The 19,204-nt window shown below is 43.9% G+C and overlaps 1 protein-coding gene across 2 annotated transcripts in view; it reads right to left on the bottom strand.

Annotated features, from left to right (window-relative positions):
• Positions 1-9,630, bottom strand: part of syndig1l (synapse differentiation inducing 1-like) — a 121,973-nt gene extending 112,343 nt beyond the window's left edge. Inside the window, exon 1 of one of the 2 annotated variants that reach the window (XM_052524320.1) lies at positions 8,730-9,630. The gene's annotated coding sequence lies outside the window, so the exon portion shown is untranslated. Of the gene's footprint in view, positions 1-8,173; positions 8,427-8,729 lie in introns of those variants that run through there. The other variant, XM_052524319.1, reaches the window with a different exon arrangement.
• Between the last annotated feature and the right edge of the window lie 9,574 nt (positions 9,631-19,204).

Genomic DNA, 19,204 nt, shown 5'->3' with positions numbered 1-19,204 from the left:
GAGGTTATTCTACATAGATTATAGAAAATCAGGACATAGTGTCTATAATACTGTAGGAGGTTCTTCACATAGATTATAGTGTTCCATCAGGACATAGTGTCTATAATACTGTAAGGGGTTCTTCTACATAGATTATAGTAAATCCCAGGACATAGTGTCTATAATATAGTATGAGGACATCTATCTACTGTAATAAACTCACATAGCTGCAGTGACACACACATCACACACACACACACACATGGTGTACACACACACACACACACATCACACACATATAAATACTTTTCCCAACACCATCAGCATGGTGTATCTACTGTGTCCTCCATCAGTATGGTGTATCTACTGTGTCCTCCATCAGCATGGTGTATCTACTGTGTTCCATCAGCATGGTGTATCTACTGTGTTCCATCAGCATGGTGTATCTACTGTGTTCCATCAGCATGGTGTATCTACTGTGTTCCATCAGCATGGTGTATCTACTGTGTCCTCCATCAGCATGGTGTATCTACTGTGTCCTCCATCAGCATGGTGTATCTACTGTGTTCCATCAGCATGGTGTATCTACTGTGTTCCATCAGCATGGTGTATCTACTGTGTTCCATCAGCATGGTGTATCTACTGTGTTCCATCAGCATGGTGTATCTACTGTGTTCCATCAGCATGGTGTATCTACTGTGTTCCATCAGCATGGTGTATCTACTGTGTTCCATCAGCATGGTGTATCTACTGTGTTCCATCAGCATGGTGTATCTACTGTGTTCCATCAGCATGGTGTATCTACTGTGTTCCATCAGCATGGTGTGCTACTGTGTCCTCCATCAGCATGGTGTATCTACTGTGTCCTCCATCAGCATGGTGTATCTACTGTGTTCCATCAGCATGGTGTATCTACTGTGTTCCATCAGCATGGTGTATCTACTGTGTCCTCCATCAGCATGGTGTATCTACTGTGTCCTCCATCAGCATGGTGTATCTACTGTGTCCTCCATCAGCATGGTGTATCTACTGTGTTCCATCAGCATGGTGTATCTACTGTGTCCTCCATCAGCATGGTGTATCTACTGTGTCCTCCATCAGCATGGTGTATCTACTGTGTCTCCATCAGCATGGTGTATCTACTGTGTCCTCCATCAGCATGGTGTATCTACTGTGTTCCATCAGCATGGTGTATCTACTGTGTCCTCCATCAGCATGGTGTATCTACTGTGTCCTCCATCAGCATGGTGTATCTACTGTGTTCCATCAGCATGGTGTATCTACTGTGTTCCATCAGCATGGTGTATCTACTGTGTCCTCCATCAGCATGGTGTATCTACTGTGTTCTCCATCAGCATGGTGTATCTACTGTGTTCTCCATCAGCATGGTGTATCTACTGTGTTCCATCAGCATGGTGTATCTACTGTGTTCCATCAGCATGGTGTATCTACTGTGTTCCATCAGCATGGTGTATCTACTGTGTTCCATCAGCATGGTGTATCTACTGTGTTCCATCAGCATGGTGTATCTACTGTGTTCCATCAGCATGGTGTATCTACTGTGTCCTCCATCAGCATGGTGTGCTACTGTGTTCCATCAGCATGGTGTATCTACTGTGTCCTCCATCAGCATGGTGTATCTACTGTGTCCTCCATCAGCATGGTGTATCTACTGTGTTCCATCAGCATGGTGTATCTACTGTGTCCTCCATCAGCATGGTGTATCTACTGTGTCCTCCATCAGCATGGTGTATCTACTGTGTCCTCCATCAGCATGGTGTATCTACTGTGTTCCATCAGCATGGTGTATCTACTGTGTCCTCCATCAGCATGGTGTATCTACTGTGTCCTCCATCAGCATGGTGTATCTACTGTGTTCTCCATCAGCATGGTGTATCTACTGTGTCCTCCATCAGCATGGTGTATCTACTGTGTCCTCCATCAGCATGGTGTATCTACTGTGTCCTCCATCAGCATGGTGTATCTACTGTGTCCTCCATCAGCATGGTGTATCTACTGTGTTCCATCAGCATGGTGTATCTACTGTGTCCTCCATCAGCATGGTGTATCTACTGTGTCCTCCATCAGCATGGTGTATCTACTGTGTCCTCCATCAGCATGGTGTATCTACTGTGTTCTCCATCAGTATGGTGTATCTACTGTGTTCCATCAGCATGGTGTATCTACTGTGTCCTCCATCAGCATGGTGTATCTACTGTGTCCTCCATCAGCATGGTGTATCTACTGTGTTCCATCAGCATGGTGTATCTACTGTGTTCCATCAGCATGGTGTATCTACTGTGTTCCATCAGCATGGTGTATCTACTGTGTTCCATCAGCATGGTGTATCTACTGTGTTCCATCAGCATGGTGTATCTACTGTGTCCTCCATCAGCATGGTGTATCTACTGTGTTCCATCAGCATGGTGTATCTACTGTGTTCCATCAGCATGGTGTATCTACTGTGTCCTCCATCAGCATGGTGTATCTACTGTGTCCTCCATCAGCATGGTGTATCTACTGTGTTCCATCAGCATGGTGTATCTACTGTGTCCTCCATCAGCATGGTGTATCTACTGTGTTCCATCAGCATGGTGTATCTACTGTGTCCTCCATCAGCATGGTGTATCTACTGTGTTCCATCAGCATGGTGTATCTACTGTGTTCCATCAGCATGGTGTATCTACTGTGTTCCATCAGCATGGTGTATCTACTGTGTTCCATCAGCATGGTGTATCTACTGTGTTCCATCAGCATGGTGTATCTACTGTGTTCCATCAGCATGGTGTATCTACTGTGTTCCATCAGCATGGTGTATCTACTGTGTTCCATCAGCATGGTGTATCTACTGTGTTCCATCAGCATGGTGTATCTACTGTGTTCCATCAGCATGGTGTATCTACTGTGTCCTCCATCAGCATGGTGTATCTACTGTGTCCTGTGTCTACTGTGTCAGCCAGCCTCCCTTCACACAACTCAGCTCCATCCATCCATCAGCCAGCCTCCCTTCACACAACTCAGCTCCATCCATCCATCCATCCATCCAATCAATCAGCCAGCCTCCCTTCACACAACTCAGCTCCATCCATCCATCAGCCAGCCTCCCTTCACACAACTCAGCTCCATCCATCCATCCATCCATCCAATCAATCAGCCAGCCTCCCTTCACACAACTCAGCTCCATCCATCCATCCATCCATCCATCCAGCCATCCATCCATCAGCCAGCCTCCCTTCACACAACTCAGCTCCATCCATCAGCCAGCCTCCCTTCACACAACTCAGCTCCATCCATCCATCCATCAGCCAGCCTCCCTTCACACAACTCAGCTCCATCCATCCATCCATCAGCCAGCCTCCCTTCACCCAACTCAGCTCCATCCATCCATCAGCCAGCCTCCCTTCACCCAACTCAGCTCCATCCATCCATCCATCAGCCAGCCTCACTTCACCCAACTCAGCTCCATCCATCCATCAGCCAGCCTCCCTTCACCAAACTCAGCTCCATCCATCCATCCATCCATCAGCCAGCCTCCCTTCACACAACTCCACTCCATTCATGTGTGCCTAACCCATAAACCTCAGTTTCCAGGTCCTGCCTGTCTGGCTCCATGATAAAGCGTATGGGTTTCAGGCTGTTGTGCTGTCCCAAACTGATTCTACACACATCGCCGGGAGGTAATAGGATGGAGATAAAGATGATGTAGATGGCTAGATCTGTAACACACGCACACACACGCACACACACACGCACACACACACACACACACACACACGCACACACGCAAGCTGATGTAGATGTCTAGATTTGTAACAGACAGCACTGAGTATGAATGGGTTTTACAGTAATAGACATATCACTGAGTATGAATGGGTTTTACAGTAATAGACAGCGCTGAGTATGAATGGGTTTTACAGTAATATACATATCACTGAGTATGAATGGGTTTTACAGTAATAGACAGCGCTGAGTATGAATGGGTTAATAGACAGCACTGAGTATGAATGGGTTTTACAGTAATAGACAGCACTGTGTATGAGTGGGTTTTACAGTAATAGACAGCACTGAGTATGAATGGGTTTTACAGTAATAGACAGCACTGAGTATGATTGGGTTTTACAGTAATAGACAGCACTGAGTATGAGTGGGTTTTACAGTAATAGACAGCACTGAGTATGAATGGGTTTTACAGTAATAGACAGCACTGAGTATGAATGGGTTTTACAGTAATAGACAGCACTGTGTATGAGTGGGTTTTACAGTAATAGACAGCACTAGTATGAATGGGTTTTCAGTTTCTGTATTGAGTATGAATTTATTTTCAGTAATAGACAGCTTTTGAGTATGAATTTTTACAGTAATAGACAGCACTGAAGTATGAATGGGTTTACAGTAATAGTCAGCACTTGTATTTGGGTTTACAGTAATAGACAGCACTGGGTTGAATGGGTTTTACAGTAATAGACAGCACTGTGTATGAATGGGTTTTACAGTAATAGCACTGAGTATGAATGGGTTTTACAGTAATAGACAGCACTGACATTCAGTATGAATGGATTTTTTTTTTGCTGGGGACAGCACTGAGTATGAGTGGGTTTTACAGTAATAGACAGCACTGAGTATGAATGGGTTTTACAGTAATAGACAGCACTGAGTATGAATGGGTTTTACAGTAATAGACAGCACTGTGTATGAGTGGGTTTTACAGTAATCAAAGATAATAAGCTCACATAGCTGACTTGTTGGATTTTCATTTCTGTATTCATATACATTTATTTTCATTATCATTCGGCTTTTATTTATTGACATTTTGTCAATAAAGCTCATGAATGTACCTGTTTTATGTCAAATTGTTTTGTGTTTCACTTGTATCCCTGGGTTGTCCTGAAAATAAAATGGTAAGCCACTTCATCTTGGGCCTAAATATAAGAGCTGGACATTCAGATAAATGAAAATGCAGATTTTTTTTTGCTGGGGTCTCGGGACTGATAAGGTTGAAGACACTCAGGTGTGGATAATGGAATTGGTAACATGTAGATGGGGATCCTTTTAGGAACTACTATAGTCATCAAAGGAAACACTGCCAACACAGAGTCATAATCCACTAGAATTGAATCATTTTCTAATGATGTTATCAGGAGCCATCATCACTGATAGCCTTGCTCTCTCTCATCTTCCTGTACAGCACACAGGCATGTGTCTCATACACACACACACACACACGGCAATGCGTCACACACACACACACGTGTGAATGATTTAAAGGGGAGAAGAGACTCCAGTGTGTTTGTCCATACACCCTGCTGAAAGACAGGTTGTTCCAGGGCTGTTGCAGAGTGCCCAGTATGTGTGGACATGCTTTCACCCTCTGAAAGTTCCCTGGTGATAACAGGGAGAAGAGACTCCATTATCCAGATCAACACTACACCCTCTGAAAGACAGGGAGGAGGAACTCCATTATCCAGATCAACACTACACCCTCCGACAGACAGGGAGAAGAGACTCCATTATCCAGTTCAACACTACACCCTCTGAAATATCTGACTCTAGGGATACGGCCAAAACGACACTTTATTCCCTAAAGATGTAGGATCTGAATTTGAGACAGTTTGCTAAAGGAGGTGCATTTGGAATATATTTAAACCCCATCCCTTTTTCCACATTGTGTTACGTTACAGCCTTAGATTAAATATTTGTTTTCTATCAACAATCTAAATACAATATCAAATAATGACAAAACAAAAACAGGTTTTTTAGAATTTTTTGCAAATGTTTTACAAATAAAAAACAGAAAAACCTTATTAACATAAGTATGCCTTTGCTTTGAGACTCAACATTTAGTTCAGATGCATCCTGTTTCCACTGATCATCCTTCAGATGTTTCTACAACTTGTGGTCATTTCAATTGATTGAACATGATTTGGAAAGGCACACACCTGTCTATATAAGGTCCCACAGTTGACAGCGCATGTCAGAGCAAAAATAAAGCCATGAGGTTAAATGAATTGCCCGTAGAGCACCGAGACGGGATTGTGTCGAGGCACAGACCTAGGAAAGAATACCCCAAAAATAGTGCAGCATTAAAGGACCCCGAGAACACGGTGGCCTCCAGCAATCTTAAATGGAAGAAGTTTGGAACCACCTAGACTCTTCCTAGAGCTGGCCGCCCAGCCAAACTGAGCAATCAGGGGAGAAGGACCTTGGTCCTTTAATCAATGTTAGAATAAGGCTGTAACGTGAGACAAAATGTGGAAAAAGGAAATAGATCTGAATACTTTCCAAATGCACAGTAATCCTTCGGCAACAGGAGATATTAATTATTATGCAGATTTTTTTTCTAGAGATTTTTCATTAGGGTAAATCAAGTCTGACATTTTAAAGTGGAAATTACAAACTTTAGAAACCTTTTTTTTACCTTGGATACACTACAAGTTTGTATTTCCTGCTGTGCAGCAAAAATTTGCAGCAAAAAAAGTGATCAAATTAAGATCCTACATCTTAATGAGTTGGATGCGTATGTTCTGAGACATTTCCTCCTCTATACTGTTAGAAAAACTATTTTATAACTAAATCCTTCCGGATGGGAATTCTTCGGATATTCAGCTCTGTTTTGGACTGAGAAAACCTCCCTCCCTCTCTGGGATGTTTCTGTTGTTGACTGCTGTTCCTTTTAACACACACACACACACACACACACACACACACACACACACACACACACACACACACACACACACACACACACACACACACACACACACACACACGCATACACACGCACACACACACACACACGCATACACACGCACACACACGCATACACACATACACGCACACGCACACGCACACGCACACGCACACGCACACACACACACACACACACGCACGCACACACGCACGCACGCACACACACACACACAGACGCACGCACACACACAGACGCACGCACACACACACACAACTCTGAGAGAAGACGGATGTTTCTGTATAGTAGAGGAGGAATGTATTTCAGTGTGTGTGTGTGTGCGTGTGTGCGTGCGTGCGTGCGTGCGTGTGTATTACAATTAGGCTAAAATTAATTGAATATGTCATTGAACTTTATGGCAGCGAGGTGTGGGGTCCACTTGCAAAACAAGATTTAATCAAATGGGACAAACATCCCATTGAAACCCTGCATGCAGAGTTCTGAAAGATTCTCTTACATGTCCAGAGGAAAACTGCTTACAATGCATGCAGGACAGAATTAAGCCAACATCCACTAATAACAAAATCTCAATGAGCAATTCAGGTTTGGAAACATCTAAAATACAGTGACCCCCTCTTATATAATTACCAAGAAATTCAATACCAAGAACTGAGCAATGAAGAGTCACTTCATCCAGCTGGTGCTGTGGCTGAGTTCACAAAGTTCACAAACCTCAGTCCCCTCATCCACTAGTTCACAAACCTGTTATACTAACACACTGAAGCCTCAGTCCCCTCATCCAGCTGGTCCTGGCCTCAGGACCCTCATCCAGCTGGTCCTGGGGCTAAGAGTTCACAAACCTGTTGTACTAACACACTGATGCCTCAGTCCCCTCATCCAGCTGGTCCTGGCTCTGAGTTCACAAACCTGTTATATTAACACACTGAAGCCTCAGGACCCTCATCCAGCTGGTCCTGGCTCTGAGTTCACAAACCTGTTGTACTAACACACTGAAGCCTCAGTCCCCTCATCCAGCTGGTCCTGGGGCTGAGTTCACAAACCTGTTATACTAACACACTGAAGCCTCAGGACTAAAACATCAAATCAATCAAAATAAACCAAATTACGACACAGTCAAAACAAAACTACATTCCTTGAAGCACAAACACAAAGCTAAATGCAGTGCTATCTGGCCCTAATTCGACAGTACAAGGTGGCTAACTATTTGACGACGGTTACTGATCAAAACCTTAGAAAAACCTTGACAAAGTACAGGCTCAGTGAGCACAGCCTTGCCATTGAGAAGGGTAGAAACAGCAGAACCTGGCTCCCTGTCGAGGAAAGGCTGTGCAACCACTGCACCACAGCAGAACCTGAGACAGAGCTGCATTTCCCGACACAGTGTAAAACAATTAGAGAGTGGCATATGTGCACACCCGTTTCTATTTCAGGTATCCATGTGTATGCTTATGAAGATGAATGTTGCGTAGACATGAGTTTGTCACTCACCTCTCAAGCCGCCCGAGACGACTAAACACATTCCAAAAGTAATTCTGTGTTTCACAATCCTATAAACCAAGTAATTAAACGGTCCTTATCTAATGCAGTAATACGATACACTGCAATGCACTGACGGGGTAGACAATTGCACAACACTTGGTAGCATGTAGACTTGAAAAAGCACGGAGACAAAGCGCGCGGGAGCGTCCCGTAAACCAATATCATTATCAGATGTCGTTCCGCCACCAACACACAGGCACATCACAACCTATGTGCAATCAATGCGTGGCGTGTGCTGTCAATTGGTTTACCTAAAAAAAGCAACAGTAACATCCGAAAATTGAACATAAACCATAGTCTTAAATATCGATTTGAGTTGATAATGTACATTTAGGCAGTTGATAAATAATAAATCAAAAAGCACTCCGTTCACTCCACGCTAAAACATGATGTACTTACTGCAGGCTGTGACTGTGAACACACAAATCCTACGCAATGTTGTTGTATGCGTAAAAGAACTGACTTGTTCACATGGTAAAATAATATCTAAAATACAATACCTTACCTGCGAATTCCTGACAATACAAACGTAGTTTGACATGTACAGCCACTTGCTTGTGTTTCTGTAGGCATTATTGTGGGTTGATGTGAGCTCAGTGATAGCCTAGTCCTTCTCTTTGAAAAGGATTCATCTGATGTGATCGCGTCCGTTAAGGAGTCCGTTATTTCACTGCGATCTCTCCAATGAGAGACACGACGTGGTGGTTGATATGAAATAAGAAGAAATGTGCACCAAACCACTTGGATTAAGTTTTTTAGAACGACACGAGTCTCTATTTATCTGTTCTGATCGGTAGGGTTGCCTTTACAAACTAAAGTACTTTTTTTATGTTCAGAAAGACAATTTCAGAAGATGTTTATTTTTTTATATATATATTCATTCCAAAAGACTGTATGTATTGTTGTCTTTCTTTTTCCAAATTAGACAGTCCAGTTTGCGAACTCTTCAGTGAAATCCCATCAGACAGGTGTCTCTTCATATTAATGTGTTTATTGTTTTGCTGTGAAGTGCAGTACAAGTTCCACCAAGCCTTATTGCAACAGCATTCTCCCACTGTCTGCTCTGTGTGTGTGTGTTCGCGCGGCATCCACACATGTTCAGCCAGTACACCCCGGAGAGGTTATTGCGAGTCTGGTATAGCAGGTTACAACTGCAACCTGCCAACACCTTCGTTAAACGAAGAAGATTCTTCTCCCGTAGCGGTTATCGTTAGAACGAGGGAGGGAATTCATGTCAGCACCCACAGCATAGGTTTTATTGCTGGAGTTAAACGATGTGACTCGTGTTGCAACCTACAACCCTGTAAAGTGCGCGGCAAAAAACATGTTTGAAAGGTAGCGAGGTTTCCATTCAATTGGAGACAGATTTTCATGCGAATTATTCTACATCCGCATAAAGAAAGAATGCGCATTTTCCCACCAGCGGTGTTTATACCAAACGGATTTGCGTGATGACGTAGGGCACACAAAATTTACTTTTTCGCTTAAATGTGCATGTACTTAATACAAATCTAAAGTTCAACGTCATTTGTTGAATTTAACTGTTTTGTCATAAAAACGGTTGAGTTATAAAGCAAACGTGCCTATTCTGGTCTTGGCATGTGCGCTCTAGCCAACAGCTAAACAGAAACAGCGTGGGTCGGCTGTACAGGTAGGCTCGTCTACATGTTGAGATTATAATGGAAAAGAACGAGACTATTTTTATTTATCAAACGGCAGTCAAGCATAATTTGTCATGTCACCAGAATAAGACACTCGATATTTATTGGAAGGTCCCTGTGAAGTTCACAATAACTTATTTTAAATAATAAACTGCATGGTTTCCCGAGTCGTAGTGGGAGGACCACACGATATATAATCGCTTGACTCCATGTTTACTTCAAAATTATGGTTATTATATCAACATTTGAGTATAAATGCGTTTCCACCACCATTTCTCTCATAATTAATTTGACTGACACAAAAAAAGATCCCACCCTGTCCAACAAACAAAGTATATGTCTGGCATTTATACATTTATACCAAAACGAGCTGTTTCCATCACAGCTGTCCTTTATTCTGTTTAGATGCAGTATGACTTTACTCCATAAAAAACTGTGGGTGGAAACGTGGTTTAGTGGGACATTCTCAGCGTCGCGCCCTGCTGCTGTACGTGCTCGTGGCGGTTTGGAGAGATAAATGAAACCGGGTTGCAAAGATTATAGAATTGTAAAGATTTGTCAATGGTACCGTAACACATTTTATATGACAAAAAAAAATATTAACATGTCCTCATTTCACCCACACAGTTTCATTAAAACATAAAAACATATGAGAGTAGACATAACCAGTCATAAACAACGGTTGTAGTGGTCATTCCGGAAATAGAACTCTTAGTATTTTAGTGGTTTGGATATCAAAGAAACAACGCAGAGGTTCGTTCTCGTTTGAAATTCGTTTCAATGTATCCCCAGATATTATGTACTATTCAAAGGTTTTGTTTGGTACAGTCAATATGAAAGGCAGACATAGACCTGGGTTCAAATATTATTTATAATATCTCAATTACTTTCACATACATTTGTCACGTTGTGACCTTTATTTCCTTTGTTTTGTATTTATTTAGTATGGTCAGGGCGTGAGTTGGGGTGGGCAGTCTATGTTTGTTTTTCTATGATTTGGGTATTTCTATGTTTTGGCCTCGTATGATTATCAATCAGAGGCAGGTGTCATTAGTTGTCTCTGATTGAGAATCATACTTAGGTAGCCTGGCTTTCACTGTGTGTTGGTGGGTGATTGTTCCTGTCTCTGTGTTTGCACCAGATAGGACTGTTTAGGTTTTTGCACATGTATTGTTTTGTTAGTTATTTCATGTCTAGTTCCTTTATTAAAGAACATGAATAACCACCACGCTGCATTTTGGTCCGCTTCACCTCAGGAAAACCCTTACAACATTCAAATGAAGTATTCATATCTATCTGTATGTCTCTCTGAAATAATTATTTGAAAATCATCTTAAATACAATTTGGTTGAAAAAAAAAACATTAAAATACTCAAATGAAAGTACTTATTTTGGGCTGTGTATTTGAAAATACCCAAATACATAGAAAAATGTATTTTAAGTGTCAAATACTCAAATATACATGTATTTGAATCCTGGTCTGCTTGTTTACCCAGCTCATAGGGGTATCTTCTCCTTTCATGACTCTTTCTTTCTTTCCTTCTTTCTGGATAGACTTTTCCTCGGGCTACTTCCAGGGATTCTCCCAGTGTGTTTTCTGTGCCTGAGATGGTTAACAAACAGAGCTCCGATAGAGAGGAGCCTTTCTCCTTTCAGGCTTCTACAGGCGTCCTTCTTCTTGCTACTTCACAGTTTTTTCTCAATCGCTCAAACTTTTTTTTCTTCAAAACAATAAATTCAAATCTCTGAACAAGGAGTTTCTTTTTCAACACATATTTTAATTTATTCATTTTAAGCAAATTGCACATGTTTTGGCACATGTTTGCAAAAGAGTAAGTACAATTATCTGGTGGTGGTGGTGGGTGGTGGTGATGGTGGTGGTGGTGGTGATGATGGTGGTGATGATGGTGGTGGGTGGTGGTGATGGTGTTGGCGATGGTGATGCTGGTGGTGGTGATTGTGGTGTTGGTGGTGGTGATGGTGGTGGTGGCGATGGTGGTGTTAGGGGAAAAGATAATAGAGGTAGAAGGTAAAGAATAAGAGTCCCTGATGAAATCAGAGCCACAATTGTGAACCCTGTCATAAACCATGGTCTGACAATGGAAGAGGCTGGTCAGAGAGCACAGCCTAATGTAAAACAGGTCCACAGTGTCATAAACCATGGTCTGACAATGGAAGAGGCTGGTCAGAGAGCACAGCCTAATGTAAAACAGGTTCACAGTGTCATAAACCATGGTCTGACAATGGAAGAGGCTGGTCAGAGAGCACGGCCTAATGTTGACAGGTCCACAGCATCATAAACCATGGTCTGACAATGGAAGAGGCTGGTCAGAGAGCACGGCCTAATGTAAAACAGGTTCACAGTGTCATAAACCATGGTCTGACAATGGAAGAGGCTGGTCAGAGAGCACAGGTTCACAGCCTAAAATGTTGACAATGGAAGAGGCTGGTCCACAGTCCACAGCATCATAAACCATGGTCTGACAATGGAAGAGGCTGGTCAGAGAGCACGGCCTAATGTAAAACAGGTTCACAGTGTCATAAACCATGGTCTGACAATGGAAGAGGCCGGTCAGAGAGCACAGCCTAATGTAAAACAGGTTCACAGCGTCATAAACCATGGTCTGACAATGGAAGAGGCTGGTCAGAGAGCACAGCCTAATGTAAAACAGGTTCACAGCGTCATAAACCATGGTCTGACAATGGAAGAGGCTGGTCAGAGAGCACAGCCTAATGTAAAACAGGTTCACAGTGTCATAAACCATGGTCTGACAATGGAAGAGGCTGGTCAGAGAGCACGGCCTAATGTAAAACAGGTTCACAGTGTCATAAACCATGGTCTGACAATGGAAGAGGCTGGTCAGAGAGCACAGCCTAATGTAAAACAGGTTCACAGTGTCATAAACCATGGTCTGACAATGGAAGAGGCTGGTCAGAGAGCACAGCCTAATGTAAAACAGGTCCACAGCATCATAAACCATGGTCTGACAATGGAAGAGGCTGGTCAGAGAGCACAGCCTAATGTTGACAGGTCCACAGTGTCATAAACCATGGTCTGACAATGGAAGAGGCTGGTCAGAGAGCACGGCCTAATGTTGACAGGTCCACAGTGTCATAAACCATGGTCTGACAATGGAAGAGGCTGGTCAGAGAGCACGGCCTAATGTTGACAGGTCCACAGCATCATAAACCATGGTCTGACAATGGAAGAGGCTGGTCAGAGAGTACAGCCTAATGTAAAACAGGTTCACAGTGTCATAAACCATGGTCTGACAATGGAAGAGGCTGGTCAGAGAGCACGGCCTAATGTTGACAGGTCCACAGTGTCATCAATTGTGCAAACATTCCGTACGGCGAGAACAGGTCAACATGTCCTCGTTCTTTCCTTTTGTTACAGCATTTCATTCACAACAATACAGCAACTATTGTAAAAGGTAAATGCAAGTCTGAAAACCACAATGTACCGTAAGATATATATGAGGACTATACAGTAGAACGGCTCAATTTGAAAACAATAGACCATCTGTTACATGATCTAGCTGTGAATTCTACCTTTCATATATCTATAGGACTGCCCAACGACCTCATGCTGGCGGCAGAGCAGCTCTACCTGTCATATATCTATAGGACTGCCCAACGACCTCATGCTGGCGGCAGAGCAGCTCTACCTGTCATATATCTATAGGACTGCACAACGACCTCATGCTGGCTGCAGAGCAGCTCTACATGTCATATATCTATAGGACTGCACAACGACCTCATGCTGGCTGCAGAGCAGCTCTACCTGTCATATATCTATAGGACTGCACAACAAACTCATGCTGGCTGCAGAGCAGCTCTACATGTCATATATCTATAGGACTGCACAACGACCTCATGCTGGCGGCAGAGCAGCTCTACATGTCATATATCTATAGGACTGCACAACGACCTCATGCTGGCTGCAGAGCAGCTCTACATGTCATATATCTATAGGACTGCACAACGACCTCATGCTGGCGGCAGAGCAGCTCTACCTGTCATATATCTATAGGACTGCACAACGACCTCATGCTGGCTGCAGAGCAGCTCTACATGTCATATATCTATAGGACTGCACAACGACCTCATGCTGGCGGCAGAGCAGCTCTACATGTCATATATCTATAGGACTGCACAACGACCTCATGCTGGCGGCAGAGCAGCTCTACATGTCATATATCTATAGGACTGCACAACGACCTCATGCTGGCGGCAGAGCAGCTCTACATGTCATATATCTATAGGAATGCACAACGACCTCATGCTGGCGGCAGAGCAGCTCTACATGTCATATATCTATAGGAATGCACAACGACCTCATGCTGGCTGCAGAGCAGCATGATTCAGCCATCAGAAAGAACAAGACATTTTCAACATGGTCATAGCCAACAATTCTATCAGGCTAAGAGAGATCCAGGGTGCAATCATAAATGACAACAATATCTTCGCAAACATCAATTCTGTCAGCATTTTCACTGAAGACAGAGTTTTGGAGAGAAAAAACCTGACTGTGAAACAACTGTACAAGTTGCCATTTGAGAGGAATAGTGACGGAGCGAAGGAGCTGCGGTACCAGGATGTCAAGGTACCAGTATGTCCTGGTAGGAGCTGTGGTACCAGGATGTCCAGATAGGAGCTGTAGTACCAGGATGTCCAGATAGGAGCTGTGGTACCAGGATGTCCTGGTAGGAGCTGTGGTACCAGGATGTCCAGGTACCAGGATGTCCAGATAGGAGCTGTGGTACCAGGATGTCCAGGTACCAGGATGTCCTGGTAGGAGCTGTGGTACCAGCATGTCCAGATAGGAGCTGTGGTACCAGGATGTCCAGGTGCCAGGATGTCCTGATAGGAGCTGTGGTACCAGGATGTCCAGATAGGAGCTGTGGTACCAGGATGTCCAGATAGGAGCTGTGGTACCAGGATGTCCTGGTAGGAGCTGTGGTACCAGGATGTCCAGGTACCAGGATGTCCAGATAGGAACTGTGATACCAGGATGTCCAGGTACCAGGATGTCCTGGTAGGAGCTGTGGTACCAGGATGTCCAGGTACCAGGATGTCCAGATAGGAACTGTGATACCAGGATGTCCAGGTACCAGGATGTCCTGGTAGGAGCTGTGGTACCAGAATGTCCAGGTAGGAGCTGTGGTACCAGGATGTCCAGATAGGAGCTGTGGTACCAGGATGTCCAGGTACCAGGATGTCCAGATAGGAGCTGTGGTACCAGGATGTCCTGGTAGGAGCTGTGGTACCAGGATGTCCAGATAGGAGCTGTGGTACCAGGATGTCCAGATAGGAGCTGTGGTACCAGGATGTCCTGGTAGGAGCTGTGGTACCAGGATGTCCAGGTACCAGGATGTCAAAGTAGGAGCTGTGGTACCAGGATGTCCAGGTACCAGGATGTCCAGGTGTGCACATGGTATATTGTACAGGTAGTTTTACTGTACTTCAGTGATGCCTCTATATTCTTCTTGAAGTTGTAGATACCCATCAGAACAGAAAACATTTATACTTTACTAAACTGTCTGATTCAAAAAAAGGCTATATAAAATTAACTTTATATTTAGTTTCTGTGTTACTATATGGAGAATAATGGAGCTGGTAGGACATGAATAGAAAACATTATTGTAGGAAGCTGTGGTACCAGGTTCAATCTGGCCAGGATGTCAGGAGTACAGGATGTCCAGATCTATTGGAGCCACAAATGGCACACCAGATGTCCTGGTAGGAGCTGTGGGGTCATTATTAGACCCAGGGATGTCCAGATAGGAGCTGGGAAGGACATCAGATGTGCTGTTGAAGATCAATTCTCTGGCCAGACCAACAAGAGTGACAGGATGTCCAGATAGGAGCTGTGGTACCAGGATGTCCAGGTAGGAGCTGTGGTACCAGGATGTCCAGACCAGGAGTCTGTGGTACCAGGATGTCCAGATAGGAGCTGCACATGGTACCAGGATGTCCAGATAGGAGCTGTGTACCAGGATGTCTATATTCGATCAGTGAGGAGCTGTGGTACCAGGATGTCCAGATAGGAGCTGTGGTACCAGGATGTCCAGATAGGAGCTGTGGTACCAGGATGTCCAGATAGGAGCTGTGGTACCAGGATGTCCAGGTAGGAGCTGTGGTACCAGGATGTCCAGATAGGAGCTGTGGTACCAGGATGTCCAGGTAGGAGCTGTGGTACCAGGATGTCCAGATAGGAGCTGTGGTACCAGGATGTCCAGATAGGAGCTGTGGTACCAGGATGTCCAGATAGGAGCTGTGGTACCAGGATGTCCAGATAGGAGCTGTGGTACCAGGATGTCCAGATAGGAGCTGTGGTACCAGGATGTCCAGGTAGGAGCTGTGGTACCAGGATGTCCACCAAGAAGATGTGAACTTTAAAAAAAACGTTTAAAATAAAAAATAACGACTGCAGGTATTGTCATTATTTTTGTTTTGCATGGATGTCATTTATATGGCAAATTTTCGGTTCACTATATTTCAAAACAAATCAAATTAATTTACATAGCCCTTCTTACATCAGCTGATATCTTAAAGTGCTGTACAGAAACCCAGCCTAAAATCCCAAACAGCAAGCAATGCAGGTGTGGAAGCACGGTGGCTAGGAAAGACTCCCTAGAAAGGCCAGAACCTAGGAAGAAACCTAGAGAGGAACCAGGCTATGAGGGGTGGCCAGTCCTCTTCTGGCTGTGCCGGGTGGAGATTATAACAGAACATGGCCAAGATGTTCAAATGTTCATAGATGACCAGCATGGTCAAATAATAATAATCACAGTAGTTGTCGAGGGTGCAGCAAGTCAGCACCTCAGGAGTAAATGTCAGTTGGCTTTTCATAGCCGGTCATTAAGAGTATCTCTACCTCTCCTGCTGTCTCTAGAGAGTTGAAAACAGCAGGTTTGGGAAAGGTAGCACGTCCGGTAAATGGGCCAGGGTTCCATAGCATACAGGCAGAACAGTTGAAACTGGAGCAGCATCACGGCCAGGTGGACTGGGGACAGCAAGGAGTCATCATGCCAGGTAGTCCTGATGCATGGTCCTAGGCCTCAGGTCCTCCGAGAGAGAGCAAGAACGAGAGAAAGAGAGAATTAGGGCGAGCATACTTAGGACACCGGATAAGACAAGAGAAGTACTCCAGATATAACAAACTGACCCGAGCCCCCCGACACAAACTACTGCAGCATAAATACTGGAGGCTGAGACAGGAGGGGTCAGGAAACACTGTGGCCCCATTCGATGATACCCCTGGACAAGGCCAAACAGGAAGGATATAACCCACCCACTTTGCCAAAGCACAGCCCCCACACCACTAGAGGGATATCTTCAACCACCAACTTACCATCCTGAGACACAGCCGAGTATAGCCCACAAAGATCTTCGACACGGCACAACCCAAGGAGGGGCGCCAACCCAGACAGGAAGATCACATCAGTGACTCAACCCACTCAAGTGACGCACCCCTCCTAGGGACGGCATGAAAGAGCACCAGTAAGCCAGAGACTCAGCCCCTGTAATAGGGTTAGAGGCAGAGAAGCCCAGTGGAGAGAGGGAAACCGGCCAGGCAGAGACAGCAAGGGCGGTTCGTTGCCTCAGAGCCTTTCCGTTCACCTTCACACTCCTGGGCCAGACTACACACAGTCATATGACCCACTGAAGAGATGAGTCTTCAGTAAAGACTTAAAGGTTGAGACCGAGTTTGCGTCTCTGACATGGGTAGGCAGACCGTTCCATAAAAATGGAGCTCTATAGGAGAAAGCCCTGCCTCCAGCTGTTTGCTTAGAAATTCTAGGGACAATTAGGAGGCCTGCGTCTTGTGACCGTAGAATATGTGTAGGTATGTACGGCAGGACCATGTAATGCTTTGTAGGTTAGCAGTAAAACCTTGAAATCAGCTCTTGCCTTAACAGGAAGCCAGTGTAGGGAGGCTAGCACTGGAGTAATATGATCAAATTTTGGGGTTCTAGTCAGGATTCTAGCAGCCGTATTTAGCACTAACTGAAGTTTATTCAGTGCTTTATCTGGGTAGCCGGAAAGTAGAGCATTGCAGTAGTCTAACCTAGAAGTGACAAACGCATGGATTCATTTTTCTGCATCAATTTTGGACAGAAAGTTTCTGATTTTTGCAATGTTACGTAGATGGAAAAAAGCTGTCCTTGAAACAGTCTTGATATGTTCGTCAAAAGAGAGATCAGGGTTCATTGTAACGCCGAGGTCCTTCACAGTTTTATTTGAGAAGACTGTACAACCATCAAGATTAATTGTCAGATTCAACAGAAGATCTCTTTGTTTCTTGCGACCTAGAACAAGCATCTCTGTTTTGTCCGAGTTTAAAAGTTGAAAGGTTGCAGCCATCCACTTCCTTATGTTTGAAACACAGGCTTCTAGCGAGGGCAATTTTGGGGCTTCACCATGTTTCATTGTAATGTACAGCTGTGTGTCATCCGCATAGCAGTGAAAGTTAACATTATGTTTTCGAATGACATCCCCAAGAGGACAAATATATAGTGAAAACAATAGTGGTCCTAAAACGGAACCTTGAGGTATTTGACTTTACAAGTAAGAAATATGTACAAATGGACATGCAAATGTGATATTTCTGTTTACATGTAACACATTGCTACAAAGATAAATGTACTGTATACATACAAATGTGCATATCCTTTTTCTGTGTACTACAGTATTATACAGTATTGACTTTTCCCAGTAAACGTTGACCTACTGTTCTCAGTGTGATAATAAGCATTCAGCTAGACACAACTGACCTTCTGGTATAGCACAGTAAGCAGTCACTGTCAACAAAGCGTACATTTGTATATACAACAAACATTTCCAGGGTTGACTGCCATGGTAAAAAAAAAAAACATCTAAACATTTTAACCAGTTCACACGATGACAAAACAACTTTTCAGTTTGGTGGCATTGACCAATTTACTGACACAATAACTAGGTTTTTTAATAAGCATGAATTAAATGTTACTACATTTTAGCAGACATGCAATAGAGTTAAGATGTCCCATTAACACAATTGTGACAATTGCACTTAGAGTTTAGAGAATGTTGACTGTTTAAAAAAAAAATTTAAGCAAAAGCGATTGAGGAGAAAAACTGTAAAAAAAAAATATATATATATTTGCAGGGATTTTCCCATGTGCAGAGTATAGCTCCAGAGTCGCCGCTGTCCACTGTCCCGTGGTGCTGAACTTCAGAAATCTGATTCCAAAGAATGCTGTCCTTTAACGGTGCTGAACTTCAGACCGCCTATATTTTCCGCTGGTTGGTTTGTTTGTTTACGTTAGCGCTA

Source organism: Oncorhynchus keta, chromosome 8, assembly GCF_023373465.1.
Source record: "Oncorhynchus keta strain PuntledgeMale-10-30-2019 chromosome 8, Oket_V2, whole genome shotgun sequence".
Classification (NCBI taxonomy): domain Eukaryota; kingdom Metazoa; phylum Chordata; class Actinopteri; order Salmoniformes; family Salmonidae; genus Oncorhynchus; species Oncorhynchus keta.
The sequence above is the reverse complement of the archived record's forward strand: the minus strand, read 5'-3'. Positions and strand labels throughout refer to the sequence as shown.